The sequence below is a fragment of the Pelodiscus sinensis genome, chromosome 3 (assembly GCF_049634645.1).
Source record: "Pelodiscus sinensis isolate JC-2024 chromosome 3, ASM4963464v1, whole genome shotgun sequence".
NCBI lineage: Eukaryota > Metazoa > Chordata > Testudines > Trionychidae > Pelodiscus > Pelodiscus sinensis.
This window is the reverse complement of record NC_134713.1, coordinates 135,860,770-135,876,998: the sequence shown is the minus strand read 5'-3', so window position 1 is coordinate 135,876,998 and position 16,229 is coordinate 135,860,770. Positions and strand designations below refer to the sequence as shown.

The 16,229-nt window shown below is 43.7% G+C and overlaps 1 long non-coding RNA gene across 1 annotated transcript; it reads left to right on the top strand.

Moving 5' to 3' along the window:
- The first annotated feature begins 4,077 nt into the window (after positions 1 to 4,077).
- Positions 4,078 to 9,094, top strand: LOC142827992 (uncharacterized). Its single transcript, XR_012902847.1, has 4 exons — positions 4,078 to 4,521; positions 4,707 to 4,784; positions 5,695 to 5,740; positions 8,552 to 9,094. It is a non-coding gene; the product is annotated as an uncharacterized LOC142827992 (long non-coding RNA).
- Positions 9,095 to 16,229: the final 7,135 nt, after the last annotated feature.

Below are 16,229 nucleotides of genomic sequence, written 5' to 3'. Positions count from 1 at the left end.
TGGGCTAGATGGACCTTTGGTCTGACCCAGTACAGCCATTGTAAGCTCAGAGCTCAGGGTAGGGGGTCTCAGTGGACCACCTTGATTTTCATGCACACCTGCTCCTGGGTGGCCAGGCTGGCAGCTCTCCTGCCTTAGACGGCCACTTTCCTGTGCCTAGTGCGGCGGTCGTGGATGAGGTCCATGATGTCCGCACTAGACCAGGCGGGTGCCCGCCTCTTGTGGTCCCGGGCAAGCTCCCGGGAGCCGCCAGCCTGGTCCCGGGAAGAGGGGGAGGGCTGGGGGGCATCGGGTGGCTGGCTTGAGCCGTGCCAGGTGCAGGGTCTGCTGGCTGGGTGCTGGCAGGCTTGCACCTGGCACGGGCACTGTAGCCAGCCCGTGCCCCTTTAAGGGCTCCGGGGCTGGAAGGGGGGAAGTAGAGTTTCCCTGGTGTTGGCCAGAGTGGCCACCAGGGAAACCTGGGGAGGGCTAGCCTCCCACTAGTTCGAATTAAGGGGCTACACACCCCTTAATTAGAACTAGTAAGTTCGAACTAGGCTTAGTCCTCGTAGAATGAGGTTTACCTAGTTCGAACTAAGCGCTCCGCTAGTTCGAATTAAGTTTGAACTAGCGAAGCGCTTGTGTAGCGCCTATCAAAGTTAATTCGAACTAACATTCGTTAGTTCGAATTAACTTTGTAGTGTAGACATACCCCAAGAGACCAAGGAATTATTGTGGACTATTTTTGCCTGTAGTTAGCAAGAAAAGCTATGCATGCTTTTACCGTGGAGCTTGGAAACTTTTTTAGACTTGAGAATTAAAGCTGTAACTTCTCTATTCTTCTTAGGGGTTGGATGCTGCATTACAAAAATCTCACCCCAAAACTGTAGGATCCCGAAAGGTTTATAGAACTCCCCAAGCTTAATCACAGTTAAGTCAATTCTAGGACCCATGTTAATGAGTCTAATTAGCTTTTTTTATATATATTTTGGTTCTTCATTTTCTACTCCAAACCATCTGTTGAAGTGTGTTTTACCCATGAAAGCTCATGATCTGATATATGTTAGTCTAAAAGGTTCCATAAGGCTCCTTGTTGTTTTTAACACTGTCTCAGGTCCATTGCGTCTACGCAGAACCCTAAACTTGAAATAAGATATGCAATTTGTACTATGTATTTTGAAATTTGGCACACCTACAAGCACCACATTTTGAAATAATGTGCTATTTCGAGACTTCCATTAACTCTCGTGGAATGAGGGTGCTGAACCAGGATGCCGAAATAGCACACCCGTTATTTTGAAAACTATTTTGAAAGAACAGGTAACTTGTGAATATGCGGGCTAGCGATTTCAGGATACCAAAGGTATCCCAAAATAGCCATGCAGTGCAGGTGAACCCATAAATAGCACTATCTCTTTGATATATTTATTTGGGAAAAGGAACTTAATGCTGAGCTGGAGAAAAATTGCAAAATATTATGAAATTGATTAAAAATCTGCTCAATGTACTTCAATAGAAAGTTAGTGAAAACAATGGTATATTGGAAGAAAAATCCCAGGCTCCTATGCTACACGTGGTAGAGAAATTGAGGAGAGTGCAAGCACTTTAACTTTATGTTCTTTGGAAGTGCTAAGAATGGACTCATGGTCTCTTGTCACCCATCACACTGTGAAAATTACCTGATCTTAAATCCCTTCTGTTACTGAAGTATGCATCCTGCTTTTCTAGGATTTCACCGTCTGTGGCAGAGATGTTGAAACTCTTGCTGGGATTCTATTATTAGCAGCACAATGTGCTGGAAAGGTGACAATCCTCCTTCATTTTTTGAACGGATTCATGAAGATTGGCTTGCGGCTGAAATGCAAGTTGTCACAGATACATATGGACATAGTGATCAGATTTTCAGAATGGTGGATATCGTTCCCTGAACACTTTAGGAAAAAAAGAATACCACTAAGTCATTAATCTACTCAGCGGTACCAAGTTGGTAAGGTGTGCTGAAAACTTTGAACATCTACTACAACACAGCACATGTAACACTAGAGGAATTTTTGAAATGGAATAAGAACTGAAGGGAAAATAATTACATCTCTTCTTGCTTTTCTCTTCAACTATTCTCTTTGTTCCTACATAACACCTTAGTCTTCTTTGATCTAGGTTACATATTTATTCTTTAAAATTTAGTTATAAAAGTTACATACATTAAGACTGGCCTTTGTAACTAAAAAGAAGGCAGTTGTTACCTTAAATATGTGCTAAACTATCCCAGATACCGTGTGCTCTATACCATTGCAATGCACACAGGGAGAGAAAAAAAATCTGTCAAATCTTGAAGGTTAATTTATATTCTAAATAATGGACCTAGAAGCTCAAACGGAAACCAGACCTGCATTGTGATACACATTGTATAAAGACACAATAACAAATCATCCATGCCCCTGAGAACTTATAGTCTGAATAGAGAAGACAAACAAAAGGTTAAAGGGGAAACAGAGGCATAGAGAAGTGAAGTGTCATGCCATTCTCCCTGACTATGAACATGCCATATTGCAATATTTCTATAAGTCAGACAAAATGCTAAAAGACTTTAAAAGAAAGATTTAAAAGAAAGGGGGGATAAGACACAGCAGAATGAGCAAATTTCCATGTGCAGCTGGCTTGCAAAAACTTGGTGTATTCATTCCATAGTCCCTAAGTATGCAAATTCCCAGTTGATTTCACTTGGATGGGTTTGTGTGCACTGATCCTTTGGCAAGACTGGAGGAGGCATCTCTTCTGTTGGGTGCACACTCAGGATCTCCAATTTTAACACATTTTCCTATTTCCTAGCCCCATTTCCATCTCACCCTCTTAACTCTGGGTTTCATTACAACAGGGATTATAGACATTCACAGTTTTGATTATGTGTAAATAATCAGCAATGAGGAAATCTCAAAAGCTTCATGCTGAGTAAGCACCCCAATATTCAGGCATTCATTCAAACCTATTTGGTTCTCGAAGAGGGATTAAGAAGCATATATGAACAGCTTTTCTTATACTATTTCCATTTTTAAGTACCAACCAAAACTGAAAAATGGAGAAAAGTGTGAAAATGTTGGTGGAGGAAGGGGAAGATTGATAGAGGAAAGCAAAAGTAACAGCACAAGTTTTGGTACAATTGCAGGTGAATGTTACAGTCATTTGTAATTGTATCTGAATCACCTTTGACATGTGTACTCTCCATGTACACCTGGAATTTCTCACCTTGTTCCGCAGTCCAGTTCTAGCTGGGTCTCTGTGATTTATATGCACACAGTTGTGAGGCAGACATTAAAGTACTTACATGAAGCAAACAACACTCTGTCTTTCTGATTATTCCTAAGTTATGGACACTGCAACATGCTGCACTAGCACATGACTTACAGAATTCTGGATGTTCTGTGACTCAGCCAGATTCTGTACGTACTCGTTTTTTTCAGTAAGCCAAGAAAGGTAGCAGAATGCTGTGTTTCAGGCTGTGTAGTTTGTATAAGAGCTTATATTGGAGGTGGTATAAGCTGCTCCTCCCTAGGCAGAGTGTCACCTTAAATCTCCATCTTTCCTGATAATGGTCATAACTGGCCTCCAACATGTCCACGGGACTACAGTCTCAGACTCCTTATTCCCTATATTTCTGACCAAGAATGCTGGGTGGATTAGGTTCCAAACAGCCTCCTGTCCCTGCTCCAAATTAGAAGCTGAAGGGTGTTCAAAATTTCCAAGCATTCTGAGACCCAAATGATCCCACTGAAATAGCAGTTATTAAAAATAGAATGATGACAGGATGAAAATAAGAGGGTTTATTAGATGATGAGCTTTCGTGGGCCAGACCCACTTCCTCAGATCAAATAGTGGAAGAAAATAGTCACAACCATATATACCAAAGGATACAATTTAAAAAAATGAACACATATGAAAAGGACAAATCACATTTCAGAACAGGAGGGGGATGCAGGAGGGGGGAGAGGAAGGAAGGTAAGTGTCTGTGAATTGATGATATTAGAGGTGGGGAGAGTGGGATGTTTGTGAGTTAATGGTATTAGAGGTGATAATTGGGGAAGCTAACTTGGGTAAAATAGCTTGAGTGTTTGTTCATTCCTTTTTGGAGAGTGTCGAATTTTAACATGAATGACAGTTCAGAGGATTCCCTTTCAAGTGCAGATGTAAAAGGTCTTTGTAGCAGAATGCAGGTGGTTAAGTCATTGAGAGAGTGTAATGTGTGTGTTTCTTTTTTCTTTGAGATGTGACTTTTAAACCCAATCTCATGATTTTGGGGAGCTGACTGCTGACGGTTGACAACACTGTGATCTCCTTGTTTGCACCTCTGGGAACTAAGGCCCGGTCCACACTTTAGGGGAAGGTCAGCTTATAGTACGCAATTCCAGCTATGTAAAAAACAAACTGAAGTCGACATACCCTTAAGCCGAGCTTTGGTGCCATCCTCAGTGGGTGGCAGACTGAAGAAATACTCCCACTGAATTCCCTTACTCCTCACAAGGAGTAGGCCCAAAACTTCTGTATCAGGTAGGTCACCACTCTCTGTGATCTGCTACCCATTCCGAGACGATACTAATTAATGTTAACATAAGTGAAGGATAAATGTACCTATAAAAGCCCCCAGCAAACGTTGTATATGTACATATTTTCCAATATGACCATTAATTTAATTATCAATTCCTTGGTTATATGGTGATCTATTTTGATCCTAGTACAAGTTGGACGTCCCTGCTCCGGCGTCCTCGGGACCTGAGTCATTCTATACCAGGGAGTTTGCCGGATCAGGGGAGGTCAGTGCTCTCCTGCTGGCTGCCCCATTGCTGGGTCATCTCGCTGAGGCGCCAAAGGGCTGGTGCTCCCTGCCCTGCTGCCTACCTATTGCAACTTCCCAGGGGTTTCCCAGCCAAGGCTGCCCAGTCACCACTAGCCCTGCTGCCTCTCGGGGTTCCCAGCTGCTGCCAACCCCACTATCCCTGGGGGTTCCTTGGGGATTCCCAGCTCCAGGCCACACCCAGGCCCATTACCACTGGGGGTTTCCCAGGGTACTGTGGCCCTGCCACCAGAGATTCCCCAACTAGAGCTGGGACTCCCCAGGCTGCTGCCTGGCACCACTGCTGGGGTTCCCCAGCTAGAGCTCCCAGGACACTGACTGGCTCCACTGCTGACAGGGGTTTTCTGGCCAGGACTGCCTGGCCATCCCAGCCCCCACAGCAGGGAAATCTCTGGGGTTCTCCACCTGCTGCCAGTCGCACTGATAGGGGATCACTACCTGCATGACCCCACTGACACTAGGGGTTCCCTGGCCGGGGCAGAGGCTCCCTGATGCCACCTGGCCCCCCTAATGCTTGGGTTCCCCTGCCCAGCCACTGCTGGCCCAGCTAGGATTCCACAGACCCTAAGATCTCCAGGCTGGCTCTCACTCCTGGAGCTCTTTGATTCTCTTTAAACTAGGTTCGACGGGGACAGGTGAGCAAAGCCCACAGGAAAGTGCTGAATGTGCGGGACTGGGAGATGGGTTGGAAATGGGGGGGACTACGGCCTATAATGGCAAGGAGAAAGGAGGGTCAGGGCATAACAGGGAGGCAAGATCAAATCAGTATCTTAGATGCCTATATACAAATGCAAGAAGTATGGGTAATAAGCAGGAAGAACTGGAATTGCTAACAAATAAATACAACTATGATATCATTGGTATTACAGAAACCTGGTGGGATGCGACGCATGATTGGAATATTGGTATGGAAGGGTATGGCTTGCTCAGGAAGGACAAACAGGGAAAAAAGGAAGGAGGGGTTGCCTTGTATATTAAAAATGTACACACTTGGACTGAAGTGGAGATGAACGTAGGAGATAGCTGTGTAGAGAGTCTCTGGGTTAAGCTAAAAGGGGTAAAACATGAGGGTGATGTCATGCTAGGAGTCTACTACAGGCCACCTAGCCAGATGGAAGAGGTGGATGAGGCCTTTTTTAAACAATTAACAAAACTATCCAAAGCCCAAGATTTGGTGGTGATGGGGGACTTCTACTATCCAGACATATGTTGGGAAACTAACACAGCGGGGCATAGGCTATCCAATAAGTTTCTGGACTGCATTGGAGACAACTTTCTGTTTCAGAAGGTTGAAAAAGCTGCCAGAGGAGAAGCTGTTCTGGATTTGAGTTTAACAAATAGGGAGGAACTAGTTGAGAACTTGAAAGTGGAAGACAGTATGGGGGACAGTGATCATGAAATAATAGAGTTCATGATCTTAAGGTAAGGTAGAAGGGAGACCAGCACAATTGAGGTAATGGATTTCAGGAAGGCAGATTTTGATAAGCTCAGAGAACTTGTAGGTAAGGTCCCATGGGAAGCAAGACTGAAGGGAAAAACAACTGAGGAGAGTTGGAAGTATTTCAGAGGGACGTTGTTAAGGGCCCAAAAGCAAACAATTCCGCTCTGTAGGAAAGATAGAAAATATGGCAAAAGACCAGCTTGGCTTAACAAGGAGATCTTGCATGATCTCAAAATAAAAAAGGAGTCATATAAAAAATGGAAACTAGGACAACTAACAAAGGATGAATATAGGCAAGCAACACGGGAATGCAGGGGCAAGATTAGAAAGGCAAAGGCACAAAATGAGATCAAACTAGCTACAGGCATAAAGGGAAACAAGAAGACCTTTTATAAATACATTAAAAGCAAGAGGAAGACCAAGGACAGGGTAGGCCCACTGCTTAGTGAGGAGGGAGAAGCAGTAACAGGAAATCTGGAGAAGTCTGGAGGTGTGCCTAACGTAGCGAATACAAGCAGAGAGAGGGTAAGTTTAGAAGATAGGATAAACAAAGAACAAGTTAAAAATCACTCAGGAAAGTTAGATGTCAGCAAGTCACCAGGTCCTGATGAAATGCATCCCAGGATACTCAAGGAGCTGATAGAGGAGGTATCTGAGCCTTTAGCTATGATCTTTGAAAAATCATGGAACACAGGGGAGATTCCAGAGGACTGGAAAAGGGCAAATATTGTGCCCATCTATAAAAAGGGGAATAAGAACAACCCAGGAAACTACAGACCGGTCAGTTTAACGTCTGTCCCAGGGAAGATAATGGAGCAGGTAATTAAGGAAATCATATGCAAACACTTGGAAGGTGATAAAGTGATAGGGAATAGCCAGCATGGGTTTGTGAAGAACACGTCATGCCAAACTAATCTGATAGCTTTCTTTGATAGGATAACGAGCCTTGTGGATAAGGGAGAAGCGGTGGATGTCATATACCTAGACTTTAGTAAGGCATTTGATATGGTCTCACATGATAGTCTTATTGATAAACTAGGCAAATATAACTTAGATAGGGCCACGATAAGGTGGGTGCATAATTGGCTGGATAACCGTAGTCAGATAGTTGTTGTTAACGGTGCTAAATCCTGCTGGAAAGGGATAACAAGTGGAGTTCCGCAAGGGTCTGTTTTGGGACCCGTACTGTTCAATATCTTCATCAATGATGTAGATATTGGGATAGAGAGTACGCTTATTAAGTTTGCAGATGATACCAAACTGGGTGGGGTTGCAACTTCTTTGGAGAATAGGAACATAATTCAAAATGACCTTAGCAAGTTAGAGAAATGGTCAGAGGTAAACAGGATGAAGTTTAATAAAGAGAAATGCAAAGTGCTCCACTTAGGAAGGAACAATCAGTTCCATACATACAAGATGGGAAGCGACTGTCTAGGAAGGAGCATGGCGGAAAGGGATCTAGGGGTCATAGTGGACCACAAGTTGAATATGAGTCAACAGTGTGATGCTGTTGCAAAAAAAGCAAATATGATTCTAGGTTGTATCCACAGGTGTGTTGTTCGCAAAACTTGTGAAGTCATTCTGCCGCTCTACTCTGCACTAGTTAGGCCTCAGCTGGAGTACTGTGTCCAGTTCTAGGCGCCACATTTCAAGAAAGATGTGGAGAAATTGGAAAGGGTACAGAGAAGAGCGACAAGAATGATTAAAGGTCTAGAGAACATGACCTATGAAGCCAGGCTTCATGAACTGGGCTTGTTTAGTTTGGAAAAAAGAAGATTAAGGGGGGACATGATAGCGGTTTTCAAATATCTAAAAGGGTGTCACAAGGAGGAAGGAGAAAAATTGTTCCTCTTGGTTTCTGAGGACAGGACAAGGAGTAATGGGCTTAAAGTGCAGGAAGGGAGGTTTAGATTGGGCATTAGGAAAAAATTCCTAACTGTTAGGGTGGTCAAATATTGGAATAAATTGCCAAGGGAGGTGGCGGAATCTCCCTCTCTGGAGATATTTAAGAACAGGTTAGATAGACATCTGTCAGGGATGGTGTAGACGGAGCTTGGTCCTGCCTTGAGGGCTGGGGACTGGACTCGATGACCTCTCGAGGTCCCTTCCAGTCCTATAATTCTATGATTCTATGATTCAGCAACATCCATGGCCTTGCCAGACCACAGATGTTACCGGATCAGAGAGTTCCAGATTTGGGAGGTTCAACTTGTACAAACTCTTTTTTATTAACATCTGACCATAGAGTCTTCTGCTTACAGTGTGACTTTCCTTTTTTTTTAAAGGTTACAGTTTATGTTCTGTTTGGAACAACTACAGTTTGAACCTCTCCAGTCTGGCACCCTTGGGACCTGACCAGTGCCAAACAAGAGAATTTGCCAAACTACAGGAGATCAATAATGTCTAGCAGCACTACCAACACTTCCACTGCTTACTGGGGTCTTAGAAGACATTTAGGGATAAATTACACTGAGAGTCAAGACTGGTGGCTGTAAAAAAACTTTATGGGACCACAGGACACGTGGCCACCCCCATAATAAGTGGACAACCATCCAAATTCAATCATGCTGGACTATGAATGTTGTCAGACCAGAGAGTGCTGAACTAGATAGGTTTGACTTGTATTTGTTTTTTAGCTTTCTTAATTTTTCCTGATTATTTCAGTATGCTTCTGGGGCATAATTCAGTCCCATGTCTATAGGCTATCTGGTAAAATCACAATCTGTGTTTGCATACACTTGGAGTCACTGATTTAATAAACTGGGTGGTGAAACAAATCTGCCTGTCCGAGGGCAGGATTGAACCATTGATATCCACTTTTTATTAGAATTAAAAATATAACATATATAAATCAAGGTTTGTCCTCCCTGCTTTATATTAAGGGGAACTAACAAAATAAAGATAATATGCATAGTCCATTTTGATTTATGATGACTCATCTAAGTAGTAGCCGCTTACTCCTACTTACACTCTTCCTATGTAGTCTGTCCAGAGCTCCATTTATGTGTAACAAAGTTTTACTTAATTTAGATTAACTAATGTGTAAATTAATTACAAAATTATAGCACCTTGTTCTTCATCACCCATAATTAGTGGTGAACAGACCACACTGCAATTTTCATGTCGAAGTGATTGTTCTTTGTTGCATACAGCTTCCTGGATCAAGGGACTTACTTCTTGCATAGTTCACACTAACCTTCCTTAGCAGTCCCCACCTTGCTTTTCCTTTCTATGGTTGGTGCATCTAGAGTTCACTTACCCTCAAGTACAAAGCTCCCCTAACTTCCCACATGAAACATGAAAATTGTTTTGTAGACTGTTACACCAGCAGCATGGAAACAAGGCATAGGCTCAGCTGGCAGCTACCATTTTATAGAAACATGCTTTATTCTTTATCTCTTTCACCTATCTCTTGTGTAAGATATTTTGCACCACAGCCTACAAGCATCGAAAAGCTCAGTCCTTGCAAAAATTGAAGTGTCAACTTGAAATCTCCAGCAAATTTGAAATCCCTAAAAAAGTCCTAAATCTTCAAGCAATTTTCAACCGGAAGGAGGAGAACACAGATGTTTTCCCAGTGTGCCCAGATCCAAAAGTCAAAACACAGGAGTGGGATAACACTGTCATGTTGAGAAAGCAACTTGCTTTGTCGACAGACCTGGATGTAGTCTAGACGCTCTTTGTCGACAGAAGCTTTGTCGACAGTATCTGTCGACAAAACTTCTGTCGACAAAAGCCTGCAGTCTAGACGTACCCTAAATGTCCTCTCTCATACACCTGTCTAAATCAGGATTAACTTGATAGAAGTCAGTGGAATGACATTGGTGCAAATATATTATAAGTAGGAAAAGCCCTTTGGGCCTATTTTTTAGGTTCTAAAGACGAATGGAAAGACTTAGATTCTCTCTGAATATTTGTCCAATGGGTCACTTTTCAGTCACTTTGTTGACCACAGGGCTAACTGGTGCTATTTCTGCAACAAAATAAGAACATGTGTGGTTGATTCTACATTTCTTTGCACCAGGCTGCCGGTCCTCCTGCCACCAGGCTCGTGGCTGCTGAGGTTCTCTGGACTAGGAACATCCATGGTCCACCAGGTTGCCAAACCAGAGAGTCTCAGCTTAGAGAGGTTCAATCTGTAGGCATTTCACAGCTCCTTCATTTTGACCCTGCACTGCAGTGAGTCCTGGTCATGTATTTTGCATCCTTTAAAGTGGTGTAGCAACTTGTGCATTACTCCACAGATCTCCTAAGGGCATTCATGTCTTTCAGAAGCACAATATTCTCAGTGCTGTGCTGGCTATGTAGCTGTGAATCTTCCCTCTTTTAAGTTCCGCCTACAGACATAACCTAACCCAGAAGTATTTATTTCACTTTGAAAACCTGAGAGCATGATTAATAAACACACACACATATGGAGAGGTTGTACATGTGGGAGACATATCACTGGTATTTCATAATAACTAATGCCATTTACCGTATATACTTGTTCATAAGCTGACTTTTTTTTTTTGGAAAAAAATCCCACTGTGAAGAGCGGGGGTTGGCTTATGGATGGGCTCTAAAAGGCAGAGCGACAGTGGGGGGACCCGGCACAAGCCAGGACACAGCTCACGCCGGGTCTCAGATGCTGCAACTCTTCCGGAGACTCTTACTACATTTAAAAGGCACAGCTGCAATGTCTGGGACCTACCACGACCCCCCCAAACTTGCCCAGAAAAAATGGTAAAAAGTCACTGGCCCATTTACAAGATCCCAGACCGCTGTACTCTGGAGTCAGATTATAAACAGGTCAGTGACTTTTCACCATTTTTTTCTCTGTATATTTGGGGGGGGGGGGTTGGATTATAAATGAACGGGCTTATGTTCCAGTATATATGTTGTAGTTTTATTACTGTATGTTTCATTACATTTTCACAGGATATGAGGACAGGGTAGCAATTTTTGTTCTTTTTGTACACATCCGATATGCAGCCTAGTTAAAAAGGTGTACTGTATATCTATTTCACTTTTCTTGGTGGCACGGATCATACTGATAAAATTAGTTGTTCACATTTCTACTTGCCTCCCCTGCATTTAAATGTTCACTTCCCTGCTGCTTTATAAGTAAATGATATACGGTCTGTTTTTTTACTTCCCACATTCGCCCTGCTCACCCTGCTCACTGCTCTGAACCCATTTTCCCCCTCTCAATATCATTGCATGACTCATTGGCAATGCAGGTATTTAAAATTGTCAGAAAAGACAGGAAGGCTGGCTCTCACCTAACTGATTTCCATCACCAGTCTGAAAGAGCATGTGAAAGTAAAAAATTTGGCTTCACTCATGGCATTAAACATATGGGCTGAGTCTACACTGGCATCCTTCCGGAAAAGGGATGCTAATGTAGCACTTTGGAATAGGATCTCTTATTCCTACTTTCAAGGCTTTATTTTCCAGAGAATCACGTCTAGACTGGCGCTTTTCTCCGGCTTATCTCCAAGCCGGAAAAAAGCGGCAGCCATGTTAATGCAAATACCGCGGGGGATATTTAAATCCCCCGCGGATTTGCCTATTCCAAAGTGCTACATTAGCATCCCTTTTCCGGAAGGGATGCCAGTGTAGACACAGCCCATATGTTTAATGCCATGAGTGAAGCCAAATTTTTTACTTTCACATGCTCTTTCAGACTGGTGATGGAAACCAGTTAGGTGAGAGCCAGCCTTTCTGTCTGATGACTAGAACTCAAGTAAGACTTAGGCCCCTGAAGAGCAAGAGTGAAGAAGTGAAGGGTTCATGGGAGAAGTGGCCTGGTAAAATAGAGCACCAATTAGTGAAGGGATGTAGAAGATGGCTGCTCTTTATACAGCTCCTTGGTTAGGATCCAGAAAGTGAGGGTATGTCTACACTACCCCGCTAGTTCGAACTAGGGGGGTAATGTAGGCATACCGCACTTGCAAATGAATCCTGGGATTTGAATTTCCCGGGCTTCATTTGCATAAGCGGGGAGCCGCCATTTTTAAAACCCCGCTGGTTCGAACCCCGTGCAGCGCGGCTACACGGGGCACGAACTAGGTAGTTCGAACTAGGCTTCCTAGTTCGAACTACCGTTACTCCTTGTGGAATGAGGAGTAACGGTAGTTCGAAATAGGAAGCCTAGTTCGAACTACCTAGTTCGTGCCCCGTGTAGCCGCGCTGCACGGGGTTCGAACCAGCGGGGTTTTAAAAATGGCGGCTCCCCGCTTATGCAAATGAAGCCCGGGAAATTCAAATCCCGGGCTTCATTTGCAAGTGCGGTATGCCTACATTACCCTCCTAGTTCGAACTAGGAGGGTAGTGTAGACATACCCTGAGATCCATTCTTGCTCCCCTGGCTCCAGCCAGGAACTGATCTGTCCAGCTCTGCAGTCAGCCAGGAGCACTGTTCTTGCTCCTCTGATTCTACCCTGCAAAGTTGAATCTGCTCCATCCGATAGCTAATTTTATACAAGCCTGCTGGAATCATACTGGCTGCCTCCCCACCCTGCAGTCCCTCTGGAGGACTCATCTCTGCTTCTTTTTCCTTGGGTGGGGTCTTCCGTAAGACCTGGTACACCCTTCACAGAAGGGATTGTGAAATCTATAAGACAATAAATCTACAGAAAGAAACAGACAGCAAGGCTGTGTCCAGACTCCATGCCTCCGTCGACGGAGGCATGTAGATTAGCCAGATCGGAAGAGGGAAATGAAGCCGCGATTAAAATAATCGCGGCTTCATTTAAATTTAAATGGCTGCCCCGATCTGCCGATCAGCTGTTTGTCGGCAGATCGGGAGAGTCTGGACGCGATGCCCCGACAAAGAAGCCTTTCTTCATCGACACAGGTAAGCCTCGTGAAACCAGGTTTACCTGTGTCGATGAAGAAAGGCTTCTTTGTCGGGGCATCGCGTCCAGACTCTCCCGATCTGCCGACAAACAGCTGATCAGCAGATCGGGGCAGCCATTTAAATTTAAATGAAGCCGCGATTATTTTAATCGCGGCTTCATTTCCCTCTGCCTATCTGGCTAATCTACATGCCTCCGTCGAAGGAGGCATGTAGTCTAGACACACCCCAAGAGGGGTTGTGTTTATGAAAAAAGGCAAAAGGATTCTTTTCAGATACCTGGAGGTATAAGGAAACAAATGGACTCCTTCAGCCAGAGGGCATGTTGACAGTGTGTTTAATAAAAAGAGGGTCACAACCAACATGGCTTAAAAATGCTGCAAGGATTTTGAGTGAACATTATTCTACAAGACATAAGAGTATCTAGTACATTAGATCTAGGCTTCAGTACAGTGGTGGGACACCTGTGACTTGTCAGGGTAAGCTGCTGGTGGGCTGTGAGACAGTTTGTTGACATTAAGAGTCCACAGGCATGCCTACCCCGCCCCCCTCACAGCTCGCAGTGGCTGCAGTTCATCATTTCCAGCCAATGGGAGCTGCAGGAAGTGGGGGCCAGCTGCTTCCCGCAGCTCTCACTGGTCAGGATCAGGAAATCATGGTCTCTGGGAGCTGAGCGGCGGATGCTAAACATAAACCAACTATCTTGCGGTCTGTCATGGGCTTACCCTGACAGGCCCCACGTGGCTCACAGGCCATGGGTTGTCTACCAATGCTCTAGAATGCATGTTATGATTTTATTTTATTTCCTATGCAACCATTTGCTTCCAATACTTCCACTTGCTTTTACTTGAACCCTTCAGCATTGTTAAATAAACTTGTACTTCATTTCACTATAAACATATCTAAGTGCTGTGTGTTAAGCAAAGCAGAACAGTAATCTGAGGTAACACTGGTTAGATGGGGCGTCTTGTTTCTTTAGAAGCACTGAATTTATGAATATGGCGAGTGTTCAGTGCAGTTGGAGTGTGTCTCTTGCTAACGTGTGGGGTGAAAATGGGAGCAGATCAAAGGCAGATACAGACAAGACTTCCCTCATGCTAAGTGTAAATGGTAGCAAGATGCCTCATAATCCTGCATATCCCTGGAAAGTGTCAAACTGGTGAAGTTTTTAACTAGATAGTTATTAGTGACAGGTTGTAGTGTATTTTGCTACATAGAAAAAACCCAGCATACTATGTATTCACTAAAACTTTATTCTCTTCTGGTTATGAAAATTAGAATTTCTTTAGAGTTGAGGCCTTAGGACAATTTCTCATATTCCCCAATGTAAACAAAGGACCTCTTTTTCTTTTTAAACTTATACGCAAACTGTCATTTTGGGAAGACAATAAACATGCTTTTATGCAAAAAGCCCCCTCAAACTGAATTCATGCAAGATTGAGCATTTACAAAAAGATTCTAATAATGTGGTATTTATTTTATTGTTTAAATTCAGAAAGCACAGATTTTATAGTCAGTTTAAAAATTAACATATATTGTGGAAAACTGAAAGGTACTGCTACAAAAATAATGTTCAATAAAACACAGCTCATTGAAGTTAATAAGAGTCTTTCTCCTCCTTGAGTTTTATGGGCTTAGATTGTATACAAAATAATGGGGGTGTATTCATTATGAAAAGTCATAGGCTGTATCTAGATTGCACCCTTTTTCCGTAAAGGGGATGCAAATTAGACACAGCGCAATTGCAAATGAAGCAGGGATTTAAATCTTCTCCACTTCATTTGCATAAACATGGCTGCCGCTTTTTTCCGGCTCGGGGCTTTGCCGGCAAAAAGCGCCAGTCTAGACGGGGATCTTTTGGAAAATAAAGCCTTTTCCGAAAGATCCCTTATTCCTGATTTTAAGAGGAATTTAAGTTCCAACTGCTTTTGAGGATAAAGTCATAATTCAAAATGATCTGGACAAACTGGAGAAATGGTCTGAGGTAAATAAGATGAAGCTTACCAAAGACAAATGCAAAGTACTCCACTTCTGTCAAGAAGTTATCCCCAATTTTCCAAAAACTTCCTGGATTGCCTGTGTACTGCCGTATTGGTTTCCCAACAGATGTCAGGGTGATTAAAGTCCCCCACGAGAACCAGGGCCTGAGATCCGGAAGCTTCGCTCAGTTGTCCGAAGAAAGCCTCATCTACCTCATCCACCTGATTCAGTGGCCTGTAGCAGACACCAACCACAACATCACTGATGTTGTTTGCTCCTTTAAACTTAACCCACAGACTCTCAACAGGTTTTTCTCCCTCTTTATACTGGAGTTCAGAGCAATCGTAGTGCTCTCTTACATATAGTGCAACTCCTCCTCCTTTTCTCCCCTGCCTGTTCTTCCTGAACAGTCTATAGCCTTCAATGACAGCGCTCAGGTCATGCGAGTCATCCCACCAAGTCTCTGTTATCCCAATTAAATCATATTTCTTGGACTGGGACAGGGCCTCCAGTACTTCCTGTTTGTTGCACAGCCTTCTAGCATTAGTGTACAAACACATGGGCTACGTCTACACTGGCGCCTAAAAACGGAAAAGCGATGCAAATCAGGTAAGTCAGCATAGGGAAATCTGCGGGGGATTTAAATATCCCCCGCGGATTTAAATAAACATGTCCGCCGCTTTTTTTCCGGCTTGGGGAAAAGCCGGAAAAAAAGCATCTAGACTGGCGCGATCCTCTGGAATAAAGCCCTTTTCTGGAGGATCTCTTATTCCTACCGGAAAAAAAAGGCGGACATGTTTATTTAAATCCGCGGGGGATATTTAAATCCCCCGCGGATTTCCCTATTCCCACTTTCAAAATTAGCATGTCCCTTCCGAAAAAGGGACCAGTGTAGACGTAGCCTTCAGGTAACCAGTTGATCGCCCTATCTTCTCCATGTGAAACAGAGGTCCTCCTTTCTTGCTCCTTCCTCTATGCATTTCCTCCCAGTATCCGACTTTCCCACTCTCCTCAGGGTTTTGGTCACTGTCCCCCAACGAACCTAGTTTAAAGCCCTCTTCACTAGGTTTGCAAGCCTGCCCACGAAGATGCTCCTTTCTCTCTTCGTTAGGTGGATCCCATCTCTTCCTAACAATCTTTGT